Below are 27,011 nucleotides of genomic sequence, written 5' to 3'. Positions count from 1 at the left end.
GGCGCCATTAGTGGAGAGGGCAGCGTTACAAAGCAAACGCCGCATGGCAGCCCCTGTCCACAAACGCAGCCTGGGCGCTGGGAGCTACAGACAGGTTCAGGCCGCGCCGCACGCCAGACAGGCACGGTGCTTGTGTCCCGGAACGCCATCGGCGCGCTCATTCTCTTTATCGCACAGTAAGAGGAAAAAGATTGGCATCAATTTTCATTTCTGCTACAGCTCCCTAAACAATAACAGAACGGTAACGGGTTTTTCCTGGAAACAATAATCAGAGCGTCTTGAGAGGAAACTAATCACCCTTTAAGTGAAAGGGAACGGATCATTCTGGTTTACACAGATTGAAATGAAATGAAGTCCCATGCTTCTTTACAGAGCGTAGGGGAACGATGCGGGAGACCCGCACCGCCTTACTAGGCAAGGTCCTAATGGAGGTGGTTTGCCGTTGCCTTCCTCCGACCGTAATGGGGATGAATGATGACGATGAAGACGACACAACAACACCCAGTCATCTCGAGGCAGGAAAAATCCGTGACCCCGCCGGGAATCGAACTCGGGACCCCGTGCTCGGGAAGCGAGAACGCTACCGCGACACCACGAGGGGCGGACTTTACACAGATTACCGTCAAACAAACTGACCCGAGCTTCCGGGAGATGGGCTGTTGACGTCAGATCCCTTTTGCTGCACGTTTAGAATTTATTGGGGAACTCCTGGAACGCAAAGCGTGAAATTTGACGCAATGCGTTGCGTTCCTGCATAGAAAGTAATTGGTACCGAACGACTCATCAAACGTGTTTATAATTTAAATATAATTTAGTCATATTACCGAAAAATGATCGAGTTCAGTAATCGCGTTACATTATTTTATCCGTTTTTTTGCTTCAGTCACTTTCATTACAAAATAATTATTGTGCACGTCCGATGCCTTTCTTCAGCACACCTCATTTTTGAGTGCCACTCTGAACAGCTCACCTGTTGCGCGTCATAGTCCACACTTCTTCGTTGCACGTTGTATTTGCTATCGTACCGATTAGGTCTTGTGACTAAATGTAATTGCCGGCCGGTGTGGCAGTGCGGTTCTAGGCGCTTAGGTCTGGAACCGCGTGACCGCTACGGTCACAGGTTCGTCCCTCTGTGTATTAGTTCGTTCAACATAGCTCTCTTCTGAGCTGTATAGTGGAAGCTTCGCCCGTTGGGGTACATGTCTGATAGCGTTGGTTTTCTATACACAGAATGACCGAGCCATCCACCTGAGTCGGTCGTTGTGGCCGAACAATTCCAGGCGCTACACTCCGGGACCGCGCGGCTGCTACGGTCGCAGGTTCGAATCCTGCCTCGGGCATGGATGTGTGTGATGACCTTAGGTTAGTAAGGTTTAAGTAGTTTCTAAGTCTATGGGACTGATGACCTCAGATGTTAAGTCCCATAGTGCTCAGAGCCATCCATTACATCTAACAAAGCCAACTTCCCGCCCTTCTCCACCACAGCTGTAAATCTTATGTGTGGTCGATTAGTTGCTGCTGTGCCGCACTGCCATGCGGCCAGATTAAAAATGAGTGGTCAACATATCTGATGAAGCAGGATCTACGAAAGGAAACCAAGACGCGTCGCCGTTCAGCTAAGCCAGGCAGACCAGCACATAACGCGGTTTCTAGTCTGCAGTGCAACAACGACCAAGAGAGATAAAGCCTTAAACAGACAAAGAATCAGAGCAGTCTTCCGGCCACCCGGGAAAATTAAAGGTATGTTGCGAGCAGTTAAAGATAATCTCGGCCTGAAAGTAGCCGGGATTTACAATATTCCTAGCGACTATAGTAAATGTTACGTGGACAAGTCTATACGAACAGCTGCCGATCGCTGTTTTGAGCACGAGTGACACCTTTAAATAAAAAAATCTCGAGAAGTCAGCGGTGGCGGAGCACAGCCTATTAAACAAACACAAGATTTTGTTTGAAGAAACGAGAATTCTTGCCCTTATGTCGAACTGGTGGGACTCTGTGATCAATAAAGCAGCTGAAAATAGATTACGTGAAAACAGCTTTAATGGAGATATCGCCTACGCACTTAACAATCCATGGAATCGTGCACTTGATAATGAAAATGCAGAGAGGAAGGCTTTTCGTCGTTTACCGTCCGATACGAGCGACGGCACTGCAAGTAGTGATGAATAGAAAGCCGAAACATGAGCCAATCAGATGACATCCTCTGGGTATAAAAGTGGGGATAGGATCTTGCCAGTTTCACGACAGTCAGATCTAGTCACTGACGACGATGATGGAGGCAGTCCTCGACAGCTCGAAATTTTATCAGAATTTTAAGCGGCAGGTAAATAACAATGTTTCATTAAAGGTCCAGTTACGCCACTTTCCACACTTCACTGTTTTTTTTTTTCCCCCTGTGGCGTTCCTGCAGCAACTGCCGCATCGCACATATCTTTCCATGCTTCCTCGACTTCTTCTATTTGTCCTTTTTTCATGACGTCCTTTATCCCATCTAATCGGCAACCTTTGGTCTCCCTCCACTCTCTCTTCGCTGAGGATGGTACATCAAGATCTTCTTTCGCCATGTGTCATCTGTCATTCGCGTTATATAGCCTTACCGGTCACTTGTCGTTTTTCTATTCTGTCTGCGATGCTTTCTTGCGGCTGAGTTATTTTTCAAATCGTTGTATTGTTTTCCGTGGTCACGCCAAGATATTCTACACGACCTTCTGAGATAGTCCATTTCTACAACTATCAATTACTTGTTATTTGTTCCAATAAGCTGCGAGCACCGGCATCCATAAGTTGTTATAAGTGCTGTAACAGTTCTGCAGAGCATCATCTACTCTTTCCGGCTGATATTACTGTAGAAGACCATAACAGACGGTTTAGTTCCTCGACTGCTGTTTTCCCATGGGGTACTCGTTGCTATACTTATCAATTATGTGTTCCGTTTTTCGACAGGATGATATCTACATACTTAAATTTTTTACATGCCCTGATGCGTTGGCCACCTACTATTATTCTTCCCGTATTTACTCTACTGCATAGATATTCAGTCTTTTGAAAATTTACTTTCAATTCCCAATTATCACATTCTTCTCAGTTATCCTGTGCTTGTTACTAGATTAACACTGCGGGGGAAAAGAATATCGTGGTTAAATCGATCAGACACAGAACAGTGGTTGTGAGAAAGCTGTGAGACTTGAGGCTCCTGGTTCTCTGACAACCTACATTGACGTTGCGGCGTGGTGCGCCGCGCCTGCAGTGACGTTCGCTGGATGTGGCACCCACCCACGCTCCAGTCTCTGTTATTTCTGTCGTAAAAAACACCCGCGACAGGACGCGGCTCGCTTATTCACTCGAATATTTTTCTGCCTTCCTCGTGGAAGACGTTGTTTTTATTTGCCTGAGCCAAAGCAAGTAGAACGCCAAAAATTCCCGAAGGTAGATCCGTACAGACACCATATTACTCCGACTGATTCATGAGCAATTCGATGAAATAAATAAACATAAAGCTGACAGCAATCAATACTGCCACTTGTCGTTTCTCGTCTGCGACAAAAACGGTGTATGGTTGTGTAGATGGTGGTGGTTTCGCACTTCCGATTCTTAGTTCCCACACTATGTCAGAAGAAACCAGAAAATTACTGTCGTCGCATAGTCGACTAGAAGTGTGCCGGGGCGGTACGCGACTTCGTGTTTACGTCACTGCTGCTTGTCCTCCCTAGGTCGCAAGTGGAGGTACAACTTGGCGGCCTTCTTACTGCCAATGGAGAAGGTAGGCCATAACCAACATTGGGTTTCACGTTTTATTCCATGTCTTCCATACCATACGTATGCTTCATAGCAAGTCAAAGGGACGTGAGGGTTGAGACCTTACCCAGGGCTGAAATAAATAAAAAAACAGTTTTAAACCGTAGTAGTGCTGTGAGCTTCAGAGGGTACAGAACACAGCCTACATAGAAGAGCGCCGAGCTGCGTAGTACTATGACTTCCAGCCTCAGAATATTTGTTGCATTTTCGAATTTTTCCGTGAACATACTGCTGAGTGTTATCTCAGAGGGAGTGTTTTATTAACGCCGCTATCACTGGTTAAGCTGTATCCAGCATTTAAAACCATAATATTTGCCGCTGACAATCCCTTTCCAATTGTGGTTATCGTGTCGTGCGCGTGCACTGAAGTGCTGAGTACTGAGTTGGATGTTGGAGTCGGTTGTTGTCGTTGGTCAGCCGAGTGCAAGATTTTTACAGGAGTGGAAACTATAAAGGTGATGATATGTGCAGGAAAATTAACATTGTCGGCTGGAAAACTTGTGCAGAGTGTACATGCAATAGTATAAGATCGAGTATACCGACAAATGCAGTCAAATGGTATCGCATTTGATGTCAGCGTTGCAGATTATATTAAGACATCAACGGTTCGGGTGGTACTCAATAGAAACGCAGTCGGCTTTGTGCGGTGCTAGTGGTGAATATGACCCTTTACTGCAGATAAGAAATAGACACCATTAACGATAGTGCGTGTTGTGTACATAAACCACGATTGTGACAAGGCCACGCGGAAAACGGTTATCTTGTGATGAAAACGAAAAACTCGATCCTTGCAAGGAAATCGGACTCTCTAATTGTCAAATCGCCAAGAAGGTGAACCGTTCACGTACAGTTATTGACAGTTTAGGTAGATTGGGCATACGACGTGGACAGAACGAAAGATATGGGAAAAGTACAAAATAACGTGAGTCACACGAACAGTTACTTTTTCTCACAGCAAGGACCACAACCGTTATTCTTGTCAACTAACTGCTCATTTACAGTTGCCAGTAACTGCCAGACGTGTACGACAAATTTTGTCACATGAAAAACATTTTCCACTGAAGATACGGCAGCAGAAGCCTGATCTAACACACAAACATGAACAAGATAGATTGGTAGATGGGACCTTGCTGAAAAACGTGTCATGAACTTGAGAAGTGGTCTTCAGAGATGAGAAGAAGTTTAATGTAAACGGGCCGGATGAATCTCGACATAATCAGTACGATCTGAGAACAGGGCAGGAGGTAAGAATGAGTAGAAATTTTGGCAGTGGAAATTTGGGCAGGCTTCTGCGCTAAATGTAAATGACGCATTGCTTGACTGAACGCTAGACTCAGGCTCTAACATGTACACTGAGATGCTACAGACACAGTTGATGAGAAAGTATAGGGGCCTGTATGACGAAAGTCTAGTGTTTCAACAACATAATGCATCTGTGCTTGTTTCTACTACAACGAAAACTTGATATGAAGATGAAAATAACGATATCTTTCCTTGACCTACACGTATCCGCGGTCTGAACCCCATGGCAAACCTTTGAAAACTACATGCAAGGCGTGTTCGTCGCACGGGAGCGCCATATGATACCGTATTTCAGCTGAAAACAGCGATACGAGAAGTGTGGGCGACAATTTCACTGCAAGAACTACAGTCGGTTCAAAATTACTTGAAGTTGAAGTAACTGCCGCTACAGTGTTGTCACACTGGCTGCTGGCAACCGGTCGGTTGTAGGTGACACACAATCCGTCGGGTCAGTTCACAAATGCATTTAATACGAAACGCAGTACAATGTTAGAAGACGACGCCACGAGGTATGACGGATATGCGAGATGCTCTGCCGACAGCTGATTTCACGAGATCAGTGACTGGACTGCGGCAGTCGACGTGTTTTGTAGCCCTAAATTTAAACTCGTGCCCTAAGCTAACCCCTACGATCAAACCTAATACTGAAAAACTTCGGTTTCAGCGCTACATCTACATCTTCATCTACATCGCTACTCTACAATTCACCCGTAAGTGCCTGGCAGATGGTTCATCGAACCATTTTCATGCTACTACTCTACCATTCCATTCTCGAATGGCGCATGGGAAAAAGGAACACCTAAATCTTTCCGTTCGAGCTCTGATTTCTCTTATTTTATTATGGTGATCATTTCTCCCGACGTAGGTGGGTGTCAACAAAATATTTACGCATTCGGAAGAGAAAGTTGGTGATTGAAATTTCGTAAATAGATCTCCCCGCAAAGAAAACCGCCTTTGTTTCAGTGACTGCCACCCCAACTCGTGTGTCATATCAGTGACACTCTCACACCTATTGCGCAATAACACGAAACGAGTTGCCTTTCTTTGTACTTTTTCGGTGTCCTCCGTCAATCCTACCTGGTAAGCATCCCACACCGCGCAGCAATATTCCAGCAAAGGACGGACAAGTGTAATGTAGGCTGTCTGTTTAGTGGGTTTGTCGCATCTTCTAAGTGTTCTACCAACAAAGCACAGTCTTTGTTTTGCTTTCCCACAATATAATCGGTTCTGGCGCTGCAGTCCGGAACCGCGGGACTGCTACGGTCGCAGGTTCGAATCCTGCCTCGGGCATGGGTGTGTGTGATGTCCTTAGGTTAGTTAGGTTTAAGTAGTTCTAAGTTCAAGGGGACTTATGACCTAAGATGTTGAGTCCCATAGTGCTCAGAGCCATTTGAACCATTTGAACCACAATATAATCTATGTGGTCTTTCCAATTTAAGTAACTCGTAATTGTAATTCCTAGGTATTTAGTCGAATTGACAGCCCTTAGATTTGTGCGATATATCGTATACCCAAAATTTATCGGATTTCTTTTAGTACCCATGTGGACGACCTAGCACTTTTCTTTGTTTAGTGCCAATTGCCACTTTTCGCACCATACAGAAATCCTCTCTAGATCATTTTGTAATTGGAATTGATCGTCTGATGATTTTACTACACGGTAAATTACAGCGTCATCTGCAAGAAATCTAAGGGGGCTGCTCAGATTATCACCTAGATCATTTATGTAAATCAGGAACTGCAGAGGGCCTATGACACTACCTTGCGGGACGCCAGATATCACTTCTGTTCTACTCGATGATTTACCGTCTATCACTACGAACTATGACCTCTCTGAGAGGAAATCACGAATACAGTCACACAACTGAGACGATACTCCATACGCACACAATTTCATTAATAGTCGCTTCTGAGGAACGGTATCAAAAGCCTTTTGGAAATCTAGGAATATGGAATCGATCTGAGATCCCTTGTCGTCAGCACTCATTACTTCATGGGAATGAAGGGCTGTGTTGCACAAGAACGATATTTTCTGAATCCGTGTTGGTTATGTATCAATAAGTCATTTTTTTCTTCGAGTACAGTATATGCTCCAAAATCCTACTGAAATTGATGTCAGTGATATGGGTCTGTAATTCAACGGATTACTCCTATGCAAACTGTAATTTCTCGCTGTCATTGGTTACCTGAAACTATCATCACAACCACTACTCGAGCTGCCTTATTATCTACTGATGACCAGTTCTCGTTCGCGCTTGGTTACAGATTACAGGCGACACAGGCAGGTTCCAGGCGAAAAAGAATGATGGGAAGGAAAATAAGAGCAAGTAAAAAAAAAGTCATTGCGATGCTGAAAATGATGTGGCAAAGAATTAAAAATAGAAAATACTTTTAAATCAATAAATTGAATAAAAATGATAAAAATAAAAAAATAGTGCAGTTAAGGAGATTCGATCCTACGACCTCCCACACAGCAGGTTATTATGCTATACATTGTGTTTCGCTACACCAATGAATTACGTTATTATTTCATAACTGCGGTCACCCAGTCACAAGGATGAACTGCAATTTCGGGCTAGGCTTATTTCATGTAAGCCGATCTTGGTAATGATGCTAACTATTTATGCGACGCTGGATCGCCTCTTGTGCGGAATTACCGAGTAATGTTAAGTTAGTACTGTGTATCAAACATATGTATTTGATTAGCATTGTTGTGCATGTGGCTCACAATTCGGGATCCAAACACATCAAGAAATAGTGCCGGACAGGGAACTGGAAGTGACTGATCAACTGTCGAGCCAGTCTGGCAATGGCGAACGGTTCGGGCGTGACGTTGGGCGCTCTGATTGGAGTCAACTATCAAATAATTCTGAACAGACTATAAAAAACTGTCAAAATCAATGCCGACAAGACTTTTCGAGGTTATTAGGAAGAACGAAGGTTAGACAAAGTACTACCAATGCAAGATTACAACAGGACAGTGCGTGCCTTTGCACCAGTTTCCATCCACGAAATGAGAACGCCTTAATTTGTAAGTCGTGTTATGGAAGAAAGTATGTAATTCTGTCATGAGTGTTTATGTCTTATAAGACTCTGAGCACTATGGGACTTAACATCTTAGGTCATCAGTCCCCTGGAACTTGGAACTACTTAAACCTAACTAACCTAAGGACATCACACACATCCATGCCCGAGGCAGGATTCGAACCTGCGACCGTAGCAGTCTCGCGGCTCCGGACTGCAGCGCCTAGAACCGCACGGCCACCACGGCCGGCTGTCTTATAAGGATCTACTACTTTCAAAATACATTCTATACTTGTATGTACCAGATATTCAACTATAGTAACACTTCATCGATGCAGAACGTGCGTATTTCGGAAATCTGCCCAGTCCGCACAAGTATTTCAGTCCCCACGCATTCAGTCCACTTTTATATGCTAATTTTTTGTATAAAGCGGAGCGTGCCAAATGAATGAAAATTTTAAGACTTAATTAATAATGCATTGTATAATACGGGAAATAACTTACACTGTACTACTGTATTATAGCGGCCTTCAGTCTGAACACTGGTCTGATGCAGCTCTCCATACTACTCTATCCAGTGCGAACCTCTTCATCTCCGAATAACTACTGGATCCCACATCTTTCTAAATCTGGTTACTGTATTCACCTCGTTGTCTCCCTCTACGATTTTTAGCCCCCACACTGCCGTCAAATACCAAATTAGTGATGCCTTGATGTCTTAGAATGTGTCCTTTCAACCGAACACTTCTTTCCGTCAAGTTTTGCCACAAATTTCTTGTCTCTTCTGTTCTGTTCAGTACCACTTCATTAGTTACGTGATCGACGCATCTAATCTTCAGCATTCTGCTGTAGAACCGCACTTCGAAAGCTTTTATTGTCTTTTTATCTAAACTGTTTATCGTCCATGTTTCACTCCCATACTTGCCTACACGCCAAAAGAAAATGCGCTTGTGTTCTGGCCCTGGTGAGACCTGCACATTCGGATGTAATGCATTCAGTCTAATTATTCGTGCCACGTTCTGATAGCCTCGAAGTCTCGGTGTGAAGAGATTAATGTACTGTGGAACATGAGATATTGCCAAAACTGAGTGAAGCTGAACTGTCTTGGAACGACTAACAGTTTCAGTAAAAAATCGTACAGTCTGTGATTCATCGTTATTTTTTATCAGTTAATGTTTCATTGTCTGCTTCCTAAAATTAACAGTAAATGATAATATGTAACAAAATATTTGTAGTGAATAGGATTAACATATCACTACCATTAGTCTTACAAGGTGCTGTCACTAGCACTACGGTTTAGAAACAGCTCTTGTCTGATACAATCCGCCATCTGATTCTACCTGATACTCCTCCAAGCGAAATTATTATCTACTTGAATCTAGTTCATTGTCACAGATAATGCTCTAATAATTTTTATTAAGCCTGAGAATTCTAATTCTTCTCTTGCCATGATTGGGTACAAGTATGCAACCGAACATATGTCCATTTACTGATCTGCTTCTTCGCAGCATAAGAAACTACAGCAACGCCAATTTGGCACCATTGTAACACACATCACCGCTTTGATAAAACATATCTAGTGCGTTATAGTTTTCGTCTATGAATGATCGTGCCAGTAGATGCTCTGACTGTGAGAGATACGAGGCAATCATACGAAAAATAAAGTTTCTTATTGAACGTAAAGTACCTTTACGTAAAAAAAATATTATACGCTGCGTTCTGCTCAGTAGCAGGAACCCTACTATGGAATAACATCCCGCATTATACAAATATTAGAGAATGGAATAACATCTCCAGCTTCAGAAGACAGTTAATGATATATGTACTGAAACAACAATAATGAGTACCCTTGTCCTTGTGTTGATTCGTTACCACTGTACATCCTTCTTTCCAACCGCATCTCACTCGTTTCCCTCATGAAGCATCCTTAAATTTCCTTTCCCCAGAACGCGCTGTGTCAGAGAACTTCTATGTCCTACTTCCATAAATTCTTTTTATATCTGCCACTATCATTATTGTTATTGTAATCATTATTATTATTATCATAATTATTATTTGTGGCAGCAGCAGCAGTAGTAGAAGTACTGCCAGTATGAACTTTATTAGATCATAGTTAGTACTATTTACTCACGTTGTCTCTAAAATAACCCAGAATTTTAATACTATTTGTTATATTAAACCTGTGATTTAGGAAAAGTACTGTATGTGCGAGACCCTGGTTCGATATGAGAGAGGCCTGATGGCCTTAATCCGATCAGGATAAATAAATAAACACTAGAATTTCATTGTTGAATGCGTGACGTATGCCAGAGTAGAAGTCACTGGCGTTGGCAGTCGACTGGAATAATTAAATAATAACAATACTCCAAGATTTACATAATGGTGTTATTTTCAATATTCCCTAAATTGGGTAGTTAATTTGGTAACTACGAAAGTCTGCAGGGATAATTAAATCCTCCGAAGGCGGTGCAAAATGCAACTGCCCCCAGTGAAACAAAAGCGGAGTTCTTTAGCTAACGTACTGTAGTCAGACTATTTGGTTTTACCCCGGCATTTTTGGAGGTTTTACCAGACTGTAGGAGTGGTGATGCGTCTCAATTTTCTGGAATCGTTTTTTTATTTTTTTTTTAAAAAAAAAAAGAAGTGACAGTCGAGAGTGGAGGGTTTGTGTGGCTGCGGTACTGTTCACGAGTGTGTGTACGTATTGCACAGCGGAACCGTTATTCGGGCAATTAAGCAAACAGGAAATTACAGGGAGTGTTACGCTTGTGCGTCACGTCGAGGTGTGGCGAATTAATACTGGTTCTGGATGCAATACTGCCGGCCGGATGGCCGAGCGGTTCTAGGCGCTACAGTCTGGAACCGCGAGACCGCTACGGTCGCAGGTTCGAATCCTGCCTCGGGCATCGATGTATGTGATGTCCTCAGGTTAGTTAGGCTTAAGTAGTTCTAAGTTCTAGGAGACTGAAGACCTTAGAAGTTAAGTCCCGTAGTGCTCAGAGCTAATTGATTGCAATACCGGTACTGGATGTGAACGCACATCAATCGTGAGTGATATGTGAAGATCACTACCATTAGTCTTGTCGAATCTGGCCGTAATGTTATTCAAGGAACTATACCTGACAGTGTTTCAAAAACGCTATAAAGAGCGCAGATCTATGAATCATGGAGATTGCTTTTATCGACACAGTGGCGTCTACGGAGTTATCAGAGGCAGTTGTGGTACGGTGCAGACTTAGCTAAGCAGTACTGCAGAATTTTATGAAGATGTCATCGCTGAAACGGCTTACGAAAGAGGAATGGGTAATACACGAAAGTAAGCAACCAAAATAAAATGGGTGCTGGGACACGTGAAAGGCGTATTATAGCGCCAAACATAGTAATTTTGAAACTGGTAAATCTGTTAAATATCAGAGATTCACTTACTATGGAGGACATATCTCATGCCTTTGGTGTGCATTTTTCTGCTTACGTTGTGTCTTAATTTTATTGTTTGGGACATTCTACTGTGTCAGAAATGTATTAACCTATTTACCACGACGAAATTTCACTGTACCTCCCCTGCCTTCCACTTTTGTTGTTTCAAAGCTAACAGTGTACCTCATGTCACAGAATAATTCATTCCACTGCGTTAATATTTCTTTATGAGAACAATTGTGCTCGGTATATTAAATTCTTTAGGCAACTGGTGCGACACAGCGTATGAAAACACAATGACGGAAATGGAAAGTGTTACACTATGAATGCACTGACCGAATATTACCAAACTTATGCTCAAATACTTCTGAGACTGGGGGATATGCTAATTAACAATATTATGCGGGCATATTTTCAGTATTTGTAGTACATAGGACATTCCTACACATGAAGAATTGTGTGCGTATGTGGTGGCTATTAGCTGTTTTTAAAGTTAGGTGTAGCACAGCACCCCAGAGGACATGCACGTGGAGATAATCGCATTTTTCGTAGACTGTAACTGCCCATCGACATCGAAGTTATTAGAGACGGAGCACAGGCTCGGAGTGTTTCGGAGTCATTTGGGGAAATCACGAATAACCTAAATCTGGTGACCGGACGCAAATTTGAACCTTCGTCCGCCGGCCGGATTGGCCGAGCGGCTCTAGACGATACAGACTGGAACCGCGTGACCGCTACGCTCGCAGGTTCGAATCCTGCCTCGGGCATGGATGTGTGTGATGTCCTTAGGTTAGTTAGGTTTAAGTAGGGGACTGATGACCTTATAAGTTAAGTCCCATAGTGCTCAGAGTCATTTGAACCATTTTTTTTAACCTTCGTCCCCCCGAATACGAGTCCATTGTGCTAACGTCTGCCATATGTCGCTTGGTCGAATTATTGGCACGAAGGACTTAGGAGCAAGAGACCGACAGATCACATAGACAGTTGGATGTAGCGATCAGACGGAAACAGGGCAACACTAGTGCAATAAGAATATGGGCGAGTCCTTACAGAAGTACTTCACTAGATGATCGTAGTACTATTCGACTTTTTCTGACGAACAGACGGATGACAACAGCTGAAGTCCAATCTGAGGTTACTGGCAGAGTGCCACCATGGAACGTCGGGAACAGATTACTGGCTTGAGTTCTTGAGTTGGGAAGTGTCGTTTACCAGTGACGCATTACCACGTACAACACTCGTGAATGACGCGGAGTCAGAATGAACTGGGAAACTGAGTGGCGTGGTGTAGTGTCCAGCGATAAGTTTCGGCAGTTATTGACGGCGGTCCGGTCGATGCCTGTGCGTCAGAAGACGGCCTGGTGAAAGGTTGCAGAAAGCAGGTGGTCCTCTAGGCGTCTATATTTATTTATTTATTGTTCCGTGGGACCAAATTAAGGAGAAGTCTCCATGGTCATGGAACGAGTCAATACATGAAATTATACGAGGGGCGTTCAGAAAGTAAGCTCCGATCTGTCGCGAAATGGAAACGACTATGAAAATCCGATAAAGCTTTGCACAGATGTGTTGGGTAGTGTCTCTAGTATAACCCCAGTTATCATCACGTCGCTCTTCTCATTTCTGAGCTCGCAGTGAGTGCGTAAAGATGTCTAGAAAATAGTGTCTGCCGCCAAGTACGAGGGCCTGGTGAGAAATTTCGCCTGAAGCTATGCAGCTAACATTACATAACTGTCGTGCTGTTTCTTCTTCAAGACAATTCTCAGCCGCATTCTGCAGGGGCAATGAAGATGCTCCTGCATCGTTTTCAAATGGAAATGTGAGATTACCCACAATACAGTCCGCAATTGTCTCCCCCTGAGTTTCATCTCTGGTCACATGAACCGCTGTCTTTGAAGACAACATTTTGACACAGACAACGAGGTGTAGGCTAGCGTGGAGAATTGGCGGAAAGCACTGGCGGCTGCCTTCTATGATGAGGCTATTGAAAAGTTGGTACAACGCTATGACAAAAGTCTAAGTCAGAACGGCGACTACGTAGAGAAGTAGCTGAAAGGTGTAGCTAATTGTTACAAGTAAAACATTTCTGATGTTCACTGTGGTTTCAATTTGGCAATCAATCGGAGCTTACTTTCTGAACAGGCCTCGTAACACGATAGTAGAAACAGATAAAATGAAATATAAGAAACATTTTCAACCGACAATTCGTAAGTCTAAATAAAGAAAATCAATAATGTAACACTGGAATTTGCTTAATTTTTCAGCTCTTCCAGGAGCTCCTCGACAGAGTAAAAGGAGTGAGCCACGAGGAAACTCTTCAGTTTAGACTTAAAAGCGTTTGGGCTACTGCTAAGATTTTTGAGTTCTTGTGGTAGCTTACTGAAAATGGATGCAGCAGAATACTGCACTCCTTTCTGCACAAGAGTCAAGGAAGTGCATTCCACATGCAGATTTGATTTCTACCTAGTATTAACTGAGTGAAAGTTGCTAACTCTTGGGAATAAGCTAATATTGCTAACAACAAACGACAATAAAGAAAATACATACTGTGAGGGCAATGTAAGAATTCCCAGACTATTGAATAGGGGTCGGCAAGAGGTTCTCGAACTTACACCACACATAGCTCGAACAGCCCGTTTTTGAGCCAAAAATACCCTTTTTGAATCAGAAGAATTACCCCAAAAAATAACACCATATGACATTAGCGTATGAAAATATGCGAAGTAGACTACTTTTCGTGTTGAACTGTCACTTATATCAGATACTGTTCTAATGGTAAATAAAGCAGCATTTAGTTTCTGAACAAGATCCTGAACATGGGCTTTCCACAACAGCTTACTATCTATCCGAACGCCTACGAACTTGAACTGTTACGTCTCGCTTATAATATGCCCATTCTGTCTGATCAAAATATCGGTTCTTGTTGAATTTAGAGTTAGAAACTGTAAAAGCTGAGTCTTACTGTGATTTAGCATCAAATTATTTTCCACATGCCACGAACTTATTTCATGAACTACATTATTTGATACTGTTTCAATATTACACACAAGATCCTTCGCTACCAAGCTGGTGTCATCAGGAAACAGAAATATTTTTGAATCACCTGTAATACTAGAAGGCATATCATTTATATAAATAAGAAACTGCAGTGGCCCCAGCACCGACCCTTGGGGAACGCCCCACTTAGCAGTGCCCCATTGGGACTGAACATCACTACCACTCTCAATATTGCGGAGAATTACCTTCTGCTTTCTGTTCTTAAAGTAAGAGGCGAACCAATTGTAAGCTACTCCCCTTACTCCATAATGTTCCAACTTCTGCAGTAATATTTTGTGGTCAACACAGAGGTATACCTATACCTCTCCAATTCTTAGAGTCATCGTTTAGATATCTATTGGATACGACAACGTCATTGCCTTGATAATTGCTGAAGAGAGGCTGAATGCTAGCCACTATATACACTCCTGGAAATGGAAAAAAGAACACATTGACACCGGTGTGTCAGACCCACCATACTTGCTCCGGACACTGCGAGAGGGCTGTACAAGCAATGATCACACGCACGGCACAGCGGACACACCAGGAACCGCGGTGTTGGCTGTCGAATGGCGCTAGCTGCGCAGCATTTGTGCACCGCCACCGTCAGTGTCAGCCAGTTTGCTGTGGCGTACGGAGCTCCATCGCAGTCTTTAACACTGGTAGCATGCCGCGACAGCGTGGACGTGAACCGTATGTGCAGTTGACGGACTTTGAGCGAGGGCGTATAGTGGGCATGCGGGAGGCCAGGTGGACGTACCGCCGAATTGCTCAACACGTGGGGCGTGAGGTCTCCACAGTACATCGATGTTGTCGCCAGTGGTCGGCGGAAGGTGCACGTGCCCGTCGACCTGGGACCGGACCGCAGCGACGCACGGATGCACGCCAAGACCGTAGGATCCTACGCAGTGCCGTAGGGGACCGCACCGCCACTTCCCAGCAAATTAGGGACACTGTTGCTCCTGGGGTATCGGCGAGGACCATTCGCAACCGTCTCCATGAAGCTGGGCTACGGTCCCGCACACCGTTAGGCCGTCTTCCGCTCACGCCCCAACATCGTGCAGCCCGCCTCCAGTGGTGTCGCGACAGGCGTGAATGGAGGGACGAATGGAGACGTGTCGTCTTCAGCGATGAGAGTCGCTTCTGCCTTGGTGCCAATGATGGTCGTATGCGTGTTTGGCGCCGTGCAGGTGAGCGCCACAATCAGGACTGCATACGACCGAGGCACACAGGGCCAACACCCGGCATCATGGTGTGGGGAGCGATCTCCTACACTGGCCGTACACCACTGGTGATCGTCGAGGGGACACTGAATAGTGCACGGTACATCCAAACTGTCATCGAACCCATCGTTCTACCATTCCTAGACCGGCAAGGGAACTTGCTGTTCCAACAGGACAATGCACGTCCGCATGTATCCCGTGCCACCCAACGTGCTCTAGAAGGTGTAAGTCAACTACCCTGGCCAGCAAGATCTCCGGATCTGTCCCCCATTGAGCATGTTTGGGACTGGATGAAGCGTCGTCTCACGCGGTCTGCACGTCCAGCACGAACGCTGGTCCAACTGAGGCGCCAGGTGGAAATGGCATGGCAAGCCGTTCCACAGGACTACATCCAGCATCTCTACGATCGTCTCCATGGGAGAATAGCAGCCTGCATTGCTGCGAAAGGTGGATATACACTGTACTAGTGCCGACATTGTGCATGCTCTGTTGCCTGTGTCTATGTGCCTGTGGTTCTGTCAGTGTGATCATGTGATGTATCTGACCCCAGGAATGTGTCAATAAAGTTTCCCCTTCCTGAGACAATGAATTCACGGTGTTCTTATTTCAATTTCCAGGAGTGTAGAAAGAATGGTAAACTCTTCATGACAAACGTACTAAACGTCGTATTCCAGCAGCATAGTTTAGGGGCCCACACAGCAGGCCACACTACTGATGTTGACAAGAGTGCGCGGATCGTTGATCCTTGACTGGCTTACTCGGTCCATCGATTTGTCACCCGTAGAGAACGTCTAGGGTGAAATGGAGAGATGTATACTTTCATAGCAACCTCTAGCCAGTAACCCTCATAAACTGACACGGCCAGTGTTGCAGTCATGGTAATAAATTGCTCTAGGTGACATTCGAAAGCGGTTTGCTTCAATACCACAAGGAATACAAGACTGTATTTCTGGGTTACATCTCATGCTGATGTTGTTGATGTACCTGAGTTCTGAATCGAATAAGAGTTTAATCAGTTAATACTCGTTATGTAATAACCGTAATGGTGGACAAGACAAAACTTAATGGAAAAAATAGTGACTAGCAATGTGTCGTTGAGTCGCAAGAGAGATACGATATAAAACATAAGCGGTTCACAATAGAGTATGGAAGAATTATCAAACTTCACCACAAAATATTCATAATTTAAAGGTAAGAAAATCAGAGAAAATAATATTTCACACAAAAGGAATACAATCTTCTGCAAGTAGTTTTGAAAATTATAGCTATGTCAATTCTAAAAAGATAGGGAGGTGTAAAGTCAGCGCCTCTATCCCGAGCACCCCAAACTAGTTAACAGCCATGTCTGTCGCTGACCTGCTTGTAGGATGTGCCAGTTCTTGAACGACACCAGCAAAATTACATCCAGCAATTCTTGACAAACGGCAACAGAATGACGCTTCATGTATCAGTGGTGCTCCAGTTGCATGCTTGTCAGCAGGCTGTGGCTTTAAATCTGTGAATCATCTGTACATTTAGGCCGTGAAGTGTTGTCTCGCGCCGGCCGATGTGGCCGTGCGGTTAAAGGCGCTGCAGTCTGGAGCCGCAAGACCGCAACGGTCGCAGGTTCGAATCCTGCCTCGGGCATGGATGTTTGTGATGTCCTTAGGTTAGTTAGGTTTAAGTAGTTCTAAGTTCTAGGGGACTAATGACCTCAGCAGTTGAGTCCCATACTGCTCAGAGCCATTTTTTGTTGTCTCGCTCACCACCAGTTCAGTATTTTTCACTTTCTTAAGTCGTATTCCAAGAATGAAGACGTTCTAGTTAGTGCTGGGTGGCTAGACATTCCCTTCAGAAGACGATGTAGCATAACATACAGAGTTATACTCCCTGTAATTAAAAATGCAAGACTGTGAAGACGGCAAGCAATAAACATTAAATTGGCATGAACTATTCTACACGCTTGGATATGCAAATGATCGTCATTTCAGAGGAGCCGCACGAAGTAGGTTGGAGATTAGTGTATTAAGTTACCTGCTATACGAAATAAACTATGAGTTCTCAAGCGGCGTGAAAGTAACATCTTAAAGCACAGCACAAAAAGAAAAACGGTTACCATAATACTGCTTCTGAATGATACAACTGATAGCTGTGCCCCTGATCTGGAAATGTGCCGTAGCCAAGGGTCCGTCGTGACGTAGTTGATGACGACAGTCCATCGCGATGTAGGTTATGACGCTAACTGTGATGGCCGCTGAGATGCGGATCGGCGTAGCGCGGCTGGTGTGACGGAGAGGCGACGGGGCGGAGGGGGAGGAAGAGAGGGAGAAAGGAGTGTGCGTCAGAGAGTGTGAGAGAGAGAGAGAGCGAGGGGGGAGGGAGAGAGAGAGAGTTTCGAACGGTGGGCCCTGAGGCCGGCATTGAGCCCGGAACGTGAGCAGAAGCGGCAAGTGGTTCAGTGCTGCCTGCCTGTCTTTTTTTTATTTTTTCTTTATTGTAATTTCATCCCGCTGCCCCACGTGGGCAAGGAAGGGCTGGCAGTGGCGCACTGACGCCGCTCTTCAGCCGAGTGAAACATACAAATGTAAAACAGAGAGTCTAAAAATGACAAGGATATAAAATATGAATGAAATACACAAAGCAAGAAGAATGTAAATAGGAGACACTGTCACAAGTTAAAGTCACAGAGAGCATAAATAGAAATCACGCTGGAGGAAGACGTTATAGAAACAATGGAGTACCTATAACGCGATGAAAATGTGGGTCACGGCATTAAAACCGACGCGGCACGAAAATATTTTAATACACTGCACTTGTAGCGGAACACAAACGGAAATCACGAAGCACTTCACAAGCTAAAACGGGAAGGATCTGCCGAGGGAGGGGAGGCTAGAGAGAGGGAGATGAGAGGAGGGGATGTTGGAGGAGGGGGAAGCGGGATGGGGCGGCAGCGGAGGAGGATCTCGCAGCACACTAAGGGAGATGAGAAAGTGGAAGGTGGGATAGGGAGCAATCCGGTAACGAGTGCAATAACATGTCAGGGAAAGGAGGGGAATGAAGCAAGAGAAGGACAGGGGTGAGGGAGTAGGAGGTAGAATGCAGCGAAGGGAAGAGAAGGAGAGGGAGCCCTAGGAAGGGCAGCAGAGGAGGGTTGGAGTCACATTTGGAAGAAAGGATAGATGTCGGGATGAAGCTCATCATCTGGGAATGGGAAGATGATGAAACTTCCTTTGAGATAGGACGTGGAGGGTGTGAAGCTGCAGGGCATGTGAGAGGCAGCGGTATAAGCGCGGGAACGCACAGAGCTTGGAGAAGAGAGGAGACACCAAGGGGTGAGGGGGGATCGTGCTTGCGGATGTGTTCGAGGTAAGTAAGGAGATGTGGGAACATGAGTTGGTCATATAGGACCCTCATGAGGGACGGAAGACGAATATGGAAGGCGAGGGGAGTGCATGACGTTCAAGGATCTGAAGGGATTTATAGAATGTAGGAGGGGTGGAGATTCAGGCTACACTAGCATGACAGAGGATGGGACGGACCAAGGATTTGTAGGTATGGAGGAGCCTGCCTGCAGTTGAACAGCGTCTTTGTATGCACAGGGCGGAAGGATATCGTGCGGCGTTGAGCGAGCACGTGACAGCGGATGCAACACACTCCTGCGATGGCACCACTGATGCTCCCAAAGCACACGATGCTTGAGAGCGATGCTGGCGCCCCGTGGGAGCGCCTGCTAGAGGTCGAGCGCATCAACAACTGTGTTATGGTTTGTCTACAGCAGAGCAGGCTACCGTAGACTACATAAGTAACCGTAGACTATGCTAGTTTTCCTATTAGCCTTGGTCAGTTAAGATCGTAACTGTATTACCGGTACGTTAGTTTTGTTGCAAACCCATCGGGCGTTACAGCATTTCAGTCACTTTGCGTGTGGGATCAGTGTCTTACTATATTCGCCCTATAAACCGGTAGTGGCGAAACGTCTAGAAACTGACTGAGGATATATAAATAATCTCATAACCAGCGGAACATTTTGGTTCTACGTAGCTATCCTCCCGTCTCTTCCCTAAAAATTAACAGTATTTATTAGTAACACTGAAACTGTCAACGTTTAAAAAAGTTTTTGTCCGAAAGACGCCGAATTGTCATTTGAAACAGACGGATGTTGTATTAAAAATAAAAAAATAAATACAGATTGATCATATTGCGATAGAAAACACAATCCCCTAAAAAAACGTAAAATTAAAAAAACTTCAAAACAAAAACATAAAAAACATCACTTCAGTACTTCGTCGATCTTATATAAAACATGGTTCAGTTATTCATAAATAGCTTTCGCACTTACCAATAATAACAGAAAAATTACCATTGATGATGATGAAGGAAGTTCTATTCAGTGTAGTTTAAAAATAATATTACCTATACTTTTTAATGTTTGTGCATATAACTGCTTTGGGTATACAAAGACGCAGAACTTATACAATCAACTAACCTTTATTACTTGTAAAATGCTATTTATATTTTGTAAGGATATAAAATACACAGTGGTCTAACGTTGACGCCGTTCAGTTCTAATGATGTGCAAAACAAACAATAAACAAAGAGGAGTCGTCGGCTTCCAGTTTCTTTCCGACGTTCATTTACCTTTCGCTTCCTGCCAATGCTAGCAATACTACCGACAGCCCTACCATGTGCTTCGAGATTTATGTACCGTACCAAAACTGCCTAAACGAAGTTTTCGTACAGCGCAACTCTAAGTCTGCAGTAACGTTTCCGTAACACGCGGTATACTAGCCATGCTCGACATGTGACTTCCTGCGGTGGAGGAGCGCCTGCGTCACTGAACCGGACTACCCGCCCGTCGTGGGTGTTGTGACGGAAGCAGAAGTAGCTGGCTACATCGCACGGAGTAATTCCATCTACACTCCTGGAAATTGAAATAAGAACACCATGAATTCATTGTCCCAGGAAGCGGAAACTTTATTGACACATTCCTGGGGTCAGGTACATCACATGATCACACTGACAGAACCACAGGCACATAGACACAGGCAACAAAGCATGCACAATGTCGGCACTAGTACAGTGTGTATCCACCTTTCGCAGCAATGCAGGCTGCTATTCTCCCTTGGAGACGATCGTAGAGATGCTGGATGTAGTCCTGTGGAACGGCTTGCCATGCCATTTCCACCTGGCGCCTCAGTTGGACCAGCGTTCGTGCTGGACGTGCAGACCGCGTGAGACGACGCTTCATCCAGTCCCAAACATGCTCAATGGGGGACAGATCCGGAGATCTTGCTGGCCAGGGTAGTTGACTTACACCTTCTAGAGCACGTAGGGTGGCACGGGATACATGCGGACGTGCATTGTCCTGTTGGAACAGCAAGTTCCCTTGCCGGTCTAGGAATGGTAGAACGATGGGTTCGATGACGGTTTGGATGTACCGTGCACTATTCAGTGTCCCCTCGACGATCACCAGTGGTGTACGGCCAGTGTAGGAGATCGCTCCCCACACCATGATGCCGGGTGTTGGCCCTGTGTGCCTCGGTCGTATGCAGTCCTGATTGTGGCGCTCACCTGCACGGCGCCAAATACGCATACGACCATCATTGGCACCAAGGCAGAAGCGACTCTCATCGCTGAAGACGACACGTCTCCATTCGTCCCTCCATTCACGCCTGTCGCGACACCACTGGAGGCGGGCTGCACGATGTTGGGGCGTGAGCGGAAGATGGCCTAACGGTGTGCGGGACCGTAGCCCAGCTTCATGGAGACGGTTGCGAATGGTCCTCGCCGATACCCCAGGAGCAACAGTGTCCCTAATTTGCTGGGAAGTGGCGGTGCGGTCCCCTACGGCACTGCGTAGGATCCTACGGTCTTGGCGTGCATCCGTGCGTCGCTGCGGTCCGGTCCCAGGTCGACGGGCACGTGCACCTTCCGCCGACCACTGGCGACAACATCGATGTACTGTGGAGACCTCACGCCCCACGTGTTGAGCAATTCGGCGGTACGTCCACCCGGCCTCCCGCATGCCCACTATACGCCCTCGCTCAAAGTCCGTCAACTGCACATACGGTTCACGTCCACGCTGTCGCGGCATGCTACCAGTGTTAAAGACTGCGATGGAGCTCCGTATGCCACGGCAAACTGGCTGACACTGACGGCGGCGGTGCACAAATGCTGCGCAGCTAGCGCCATTCGACGGCCAACACCGCGGTTCCTGGTGTGTCCGCTGTGCCGTGCGTGTGATCATTACTTGTACAGCCCTCGCGCAGTGTCCGGAGCAAGTATGGTGGGTCTGACACACCGGTGTCAATGTGTTCTTTTTTCCATTTCCACGAGTGTACATTCCGTATAAGGGAAGATTACGCAGCGAGTTTTCGAGTTTCTCATTAAAAAATCACTTCGGAATTATGTTTGCTTGTAAGAATGTGCCTATTGCACATGTCTGAATTTTACAGAGGCAGGACTGAGTCTATCAAGTTGCAGTTTGTCACTTCGCAGTGCTGGTTCTAGTGTTGGTCGGTATCCACAGACTGTTATACGAATATGGAATCGATTTCTACAGGAGGGTCATAATTAGTGGCAAGCAGGATCTCTATTATCTCACGCGGTTAGCGCCCGAGAGGACTATAACATTGTTTGCTTGCCCACGCAGGATAATACAGCTGTCACGTACGAAATGGGAATGTTTCATTAAGACAAGTGTTCACACTGGCAGCCCGACGACAACTGGAGGAAATTCTGCGTACAACAAGATGGATGTGGCTGTGTGTGGAGTTTCCACAGAGAACGGGCGTTGCCACATTTCATTCATCATCGTCATACAGGCCCAACACACTCCATTATGATATGGGGTGCCATTGAATGCACAACACCATCACCTCTGGTTAGTGTGACAGATAATTTGGACAGTCGCTACATTTATGATGTTTCAAGATCTGTAGCTGTTCCCTGTTTTCCAAAGTTCCGTGGCGTTATCTTTAAAAAAGATAACTCAAGACAGCATGTTGACCTCAATAGAGAAGCTGCTCGAAAGTTGCCCCAGTGAGCTGTTTCTTCCGATCTCTCAATAATCGAAAGCATTCGGTCGGCGTTGCCGAGAGACTGGCACATCATCACTCGCCAACCACTATGACCAATACATTCAGGCACAGAATCAACGCAGCATGGAACTACATACCCACATCTGGCATCCGAGTTCAGTTGGACTGGATACCCAGCCAAGTTACAGCCATTATTGCTGCCAGACGTGGCAGTTTGTACTAAATTTTACATCTTTTATAAAGTTAAATTTCTGCATCCGTTCTTCCTACTACACTACTGGCCATTAAAATTTGCTACATCAAGAATAAATTCAGATGATAAACGGGTATTCATTGGACAAATATACTTGAACTGACACGTGATAATATTTTCACGCAGGTTGGTGCATAGACCCTGAGAAATACGTACCCAGAACAACAACCTCTGGCGGTAATAACGGCCTTGATACGCCTGGGCACTAAGTCAAACAGAGGTTGGAAGGCGTGTATAGGTACAGCTGCTCATGCAGCTTCCACAGGATACCATAGTTCATCAAGAGTAGTGACGGGCGTATTGTGACGAGCCAGTTGCTCGGCCACCATTGAACATACGTTTCCAATTGGTGAGAGATCTGCAGAATGTGCTGGCCAGGGTAGCAGTCGAACATTTTCTGTATCCAGAAAGGTCCGAATAGGACATGCAACATGCAGTTGTGCAATGTAATGCTGAAATGTAGAGTCTCGCAGGGGTCGAATGAAGGATAGAGCCACGGGTCGTAACACATCTGAAATGTAACGTCCACTGTTCAAAGTGCCGTCAATACGAACAAGAGGTGACCGAGACGTGTAACTAATGGCACCCCATACCATCACGCCGGGTGATACGCCAGTATGGCGGTCACGAATACACGCTTCCAATGTGCGTTCACCGCGATGTCGCCAAACACGGATGCGACATCATGATGCTGTAAACAGAACCTAGATTCATCCGAAAAAATGACGTTTTGCCATTCGTGCACCCAGGTTCGTCGCTGAGTACACCATCGCAGGCGCTCCTGTCTGTGATGCAGCGTCAAGGGTAACCGCAGCCATGGTCTTCGAGCTGATAGTTCATGCTGCTGCAAACGTCCTCGAACTGTTCGTGCAGATGGTTATTGTCTTGCAAACGTCCCCAACTGTTGACTGACGGATCGAGAGGTGGCTGCACGATCCGTTACAGCCATGCTGATTAGAAGCCTGTCATCTCGACTGCTAGTGATACGAGGCCGTTGGAATCCAGCACGGCGTTCCGTATTACCCACCTGAAACCACCGATTCCATAACCTGCTAACAGGCACTGGATCTCGACCGACGCGAACAACAATGTCGCGATACGATAAACCGCAATCGCGATAGGCTACAATCCTACATTTATTAAAGTCGGAAACGTGATGGTACGCATTTCTCCTCCTTACGCGAGGCATCACAACAACGTTTCACCAGGCAACGCCGGTCAACTGCTGTTTGTGTATGAGAAATCGGTTGGAAACGTTCCTCAAGTCAGCACGTTGTAGGTGTCGCCACCGGCTCCAACCTTGTGTGAATGCTCTGAAAAGCTAATCATTTGCATATCACAGTATCTTCTTCCTGTCGGTTAAATTTCGCGTCTGTAGCACGTCATCTTCGTGGTGGAGCAATTTTAATGGCCAGTAGTGTACATTGTCCACTGTCCAGCCACATGAATGAGACCACCTGTCAACGACCTTCCCGAGCGGAGACCTCTGTGAGATATGCAGGAAGACAACATAGGAATGATCTGGAAGTACCGGCAGTTGTGTAGAGCTATGTCGATTCGAGAGCCGTGGCCAGCTCCGCTGTGTCTCTCGGTTAATGGTCCACGGCGCAAAGAGCGCGATGGTGGTGGTTCCACAGATGGTCGATTAGGATTAAATACGGGGAGTCTGGTGGTCAGAGGTGTACGGTAAACTCATCCTGGTGCTCTTCCGACCACTCACTGCAAGCTGTATGACAAACTGAATTGTCCTTCTGGTTGACGCCATTGCGCCAAGGAAAACCAAAATGCATGTAGGGGTGTGCATGGTCCCCAAGGATAGATACATACTTGCGTCGATCCACTGCGCCATCGGGAACGATGAGACCACAAGATGAGTGCCCTCAGCCAGCATCCTTCTGACGATTATTACAGTGTGTCTGCTTACAGATGTTTCGCGCAGAACGCGCTGTCCGATCGAGCATAAAACGTATTCATCTGAAAAGACAACCTGTCACCACCGACGGACCTCTCCAGTTTTGGTATTGGCGTGCAAATTCCACACTTCGTCGCCGATTAACAGCAGTCAGCATAGGTGTAAGATTCAGGCGCCTGCTGCAGAGGCAATATTCGCTGAACGGTCGGTAGCCCCTTGGTTCATCTGTGTGGTCATTTATTCAGCAGTTGTCGTCTATTTGCCAGTACACACTTCCACAGCCGTCGTTCACTCCTGTCATCTATGGCGTATGGCGTACCACATGCGCCTCGGTGTCAATTTCGGAAAGTGCCACTTTGCCACGCACAGTTAACTTGAATTACGGCGACAAGCGAACTGTTTACAAACTTAGCCGTTTCGGAAATGCTTCCACCCTTGGTGCGAAACAAAATAATCCTGAGCTAATAACAAGCATTAAAACGGATACAGGACTTGGTGAACACAGGGTTGTTGTAGCGAGATGGAATATTGCAACCACCAATCTTCCAAAACTAAACGAAAAGTATAGCAATTCAAAAAAGCAGATAAAAATTCCCTTGAAGCTTTCCTGAGAAATAATCTCCTCTCCTTCCAAATTAGCAATGTAAGTGTAGACCAGATGTGGCTCGAATTCAAAGAAATAGTATCGACAACAATTGAGAGCTTTATACCACATAAATTAACAAACGACGGAACTGATCCTTCTTGGTACACAATACGGGTTAGAATACTGTTGCAGAAGCAATAAAAAAGCATGCCAAATTTTAACGAGCGCAACATCTTCAAGATTGGATATCGTTTACAGAAGCGTGGACTTCAATACATGATGCTTGTAATAGCTTCCACAGCGAAATTTTGTCTCGAAACCTGGCAGAAAATGCAGAGAGATTCTGATCGTACGTGAAGTATGTTAGCGGCAACACACAGTCAACGCCTTCTCTGCGCGATAGCAATGGGAGTGCTATCGACAACAGTGCTGCCGAAGCGGTGTTACTAAACACAGCCTTTCGAAATTTCTTCACCAAAGAAGACGAAGTAAATATACCAGAATCCGAATCGAGAACAGCTGCCAACATCAGTAACGTAGATGTAGACATCCTAGGAGTAGTGAAGCAACTTAAATCACTTAACAAAAGCAAGTCTTTCGGTCCACACTGTATTCCATTTAGGTTCCTTTCAGAGTACGCTGGTGTAGTATGTTGACATCTGTATACTCTGTACCCTTAGAAAGACTAAATTATTAAAATCTGTAGCCCCCATGCTACATATATATGGCAGAACACAATACAACCAATGCCAATTTTTCCTGATATTCATATGCGTTACACATTCGGCTAAGAAAGTTACCATGTTTGATATGTAAGAATAATCCAACAATAACTTGAACAGGAAGGATGAAACATGTCTTCCGATAAACCAGTGTCAGATCATACGCACGGATGTGTTTCATGCAAAAATAAGCAATATATAAATTGGTGAAGGATGTTCCATGGTTTTCTCATTGCTACAACAGCCGATGTCAATAATGAGGAAGAAAAATATAAAACAGAAAAAGAAAAGGAAGTCATTTTCAGTTTAATACAATATAGCTATGGGCGGAAGACGAAGTATAAAGAGAAAAGCAAGAAAAATCAACGCATTTCTTTGCTAGGTTTTGATTTGCAAATGTGTTTATCATTGCTCTATTCTATAAGCGATCACTGTGGACTCCCAATCTAATTGTTTACTCCGCAATTAACAACCATAAATCTGCTCGCAGTTATATGTGGAATGAAACTACTGCTGGAAGCGGAGGAAATGAATTTTTTTTTTTTTTTTTGTATTCGCAAGCGTACGCCGTTTTTACCAGAAGAAGTCGTAGAGATCAGTGTGTTTGGTGACTCCTGCAGTTGGCACAACAGAACTATTAATTTCTCATTAGTGCTCATGAATATATTTCACGAGGAAAATCAAAGCAGTAAAAAGTTGGAGGTTATTAATCGCAAATTCCCTGA

Source organism: Schistocerca nitens, chromosome 9, assembly GCF_023898315.1.
Source record: "Schistocerca nitens isolate TAMUIC-IGC-003100 chromosome 9, iqSchNite1.1, whole genome shotgun sequence".
In the NCBI taxonomy this organism is placed as follows: Eukaryota; Metazoa; Arthropoda; class Insecta; order Orthoptera; family Acrididae; genus Schistocerca; species Schistocerca nitens.
The sequence above is the reverse complement of the archived record's forward strand: the minus strand, read 5'-3'. Positions refer to the sequence as shown.